The sequence below is a fragment of the Anarhichas minor genome, unplaced genomic scaffold (assembly GCF_050575085.1).
Source record: "Anarhichas minor isolate MPS153535 unplaced genomic scaffold, ASM5057508v1 ptg000060l, whole genome shotgun sequence".
NCBI lineage: Eukaryota > Metazoa > Chordata > Actinopteri > Perciformes > Anarhichadidae > Anarhichas > Anarhichas minor.
The window spans coordinates 1201025-1203344 of record NW_027466506.1 but is presented as its reverse complement, the minus strand read 5'-3'; the positions used below and the strand labels follow the sequence as shown (position 1 = coordinate 1203344).

At 34.6% G+C, this 2320-nt stretch overlaps 1 long non-coding RNA gene across 1 annotated transcript; it reads left to right on the top strand.

Annotated features, from left to right (window-relative positions):
- Window positions 1-607, top strand: LOC142933422 (uncharacterized). The gene is made up of 2 exons (XR_012947584.1): window positions 1-99; window positions 383-607. It is a non-coding gene; the product is annotated as an uncharacterized LOC142933422 (long non-coding RNA).
- Window positions 608-2320: the final 1713 nt, after the last annotated feature.

The following is a 2320-nucleotide window of genomic DNA, read 5'->3' as shown; positions in this document are numbered from 1 at the left end:
CGAAGGATGTCCTTGCACTCTCCGCCCTGACTGGGAAGTCTGGGAAAGAGGGAACACCGAAAAGACAACTGGACGTTGCCAAAGTGCAGGCCATAACAGGTAATTGTCTTGAGTCGTATGTAGACAATTTAAAGCTTCCGCGATTTATGAAGCAGCAGGATCACATGTTCGTGGTAAACACACCACCAGTGATGAAATATACGTTTGACCTGCACTGGTAGGAATATTGGCATATCATATTGATATAGTTCCTCAATATTAATCCTGATTTACTGTTCAAAAAATAATATTGGTTCAACAGGATTTCCTGTGTGGTCAAAATAGAAGAAAATGTTGTATGAATATGCTGTGTGACATCATTTCTCGTCTCTTCTCTTAACAGATGCTGTTATAGAAGAATTTCCACAGACGAGAGCCTCGGACGTGCGAGCAGCCATCAGAAGGAAATGCAACAATGAGCAGTTCAACAAAAGGAAATGAACATGTTTCAATTTCAATTTAGAGAGCGAGAGTCTGAAGCGGTGCAATTTTTGGATGGTTCTGTGTTTTATTCTGAAACATTCTGTTTTGTTTGTACCATGTAAACTTAAAATTGTTTTGCTCTCTGTTCAATATATTTTCTTTTATTTCTCAAAAATGCACTATATTGCAATTGTTTCAAAGTGTGTTTTAAATTGTTATAAATATATTATATATATATTTTAATAAAATATATTTGAAATTCAATAAAGTGTTTTTGATTACTATCTGGGAAGTTCATTCAGCATTTAGGATACTGGTAATACATTTGTAATATTGTAATGTATAATAGTATGTAGTGTACAAAGTAATATAGCATAGTAATAAGAAAGTGTGCTTTCTTAGTAATTGGAATAAGCCAAAAGTATAACTTTTGGTATACTATTACCACAATATCAATATATTAATATTGTATTTGCAAAACACTCATAATATATTTCAAATATACTTAAAACACACAAAAAGTATAATTTAAGTTAGCTATCAGCATGTATATTAGTACATACACAGTCATATACTTAAATTGTACTAAGTATACATTAAGTTGTTCCAATTTAGCACACAAAAATATACTAAATACACTTCAAATTGTGCATAACTACTATTTAATCACAACTAAAATATATTAAGTACAAAATAAGTTGTTCCAAAATAGCACTCTTTAAGTATACTTATGATTAGTAGGGCTTCAAGTATACTCAAGTATGCTAAAATTAAATATACTTAGCATATTTATTTTTCACCTGGGTTCTTCCAGTTCTTCTTCCTTCCTTTCCTGCTTAAGATACATTTGACTTCCCTCCCTTTATCTCTCCTTATAATTCCTTGCCACTCTCTTGACTAATCTGGCTTCCACCCTTCCCTCTGTTCTTTCTCCTTTAATTTCTAATAGTTATGCCTTCACTCACTCTACCTTTTTTTTTCTCAATACTTTCTTTCCTTCCTCTACTGATCACTGGCATCTCCTCGTTCCAGTCATGTCCAGTACTCTCTCCACCATTTCTGTCTGTCCCGCTCTGCATGTCACCTCAGATGAGATAATGCACCTGAAGAGAGGCCAGAAAACCAGTGGGAATAAACTGTAACAGCATTTTGTCAAGGCACGCTCATAGAATGAGCAGTGATGGTAACATTCACTGGACCTGGTAGAGATCTAAACAGCGGAAGCATAATGTGAATCTGTGAAATAGATGAGCACTTTCAGTGCACTGCAAGACATACGAGCATTTCTTTTATGATCACAAAACAGAATCATTTTGCACATTATCACACTATTTCATTGAGTGTTAACCTCTTTATCAGTTGTTACTATCTTTTGGAAGAGTATCTGCATGTGTGAGCGGAGCACGTCATCTACAAGTTGGGTTACTCATGAATGCCATCATTTGGAACTTATACATAGACAGTTTCTATGAGGAATGGATAGAGGACAGTGTCAGTGTTTCAGGAGCAAACAAACCACTTTAAGTAAGAGATTATGACCGTAAAAATAAAAATAAACTGGCCCCAATATACCCTCCAAATATAAATGATCTGCAAGTGAGATTTTATTTATTTCATTTCATTACAACTTAGTTTAAGTTACTATTCATAATAAGAATCAGCCTGATGAAAGGTTAGTTCAGTTATTTTTGCTCTCTCTCCTTTAAGATGCTAACAGTATATTATCACCACTGTGGCTTTTATATTGACGGAGTAAGCCCAAAATATCAGAGCCCAATTCACAGTAGTCAGGTCTTGCCTCTTTTTTTTCTCCCTTCAAGTCAGCAGTAAAGCTCAAATCAGTATGCAAAGTGTCACA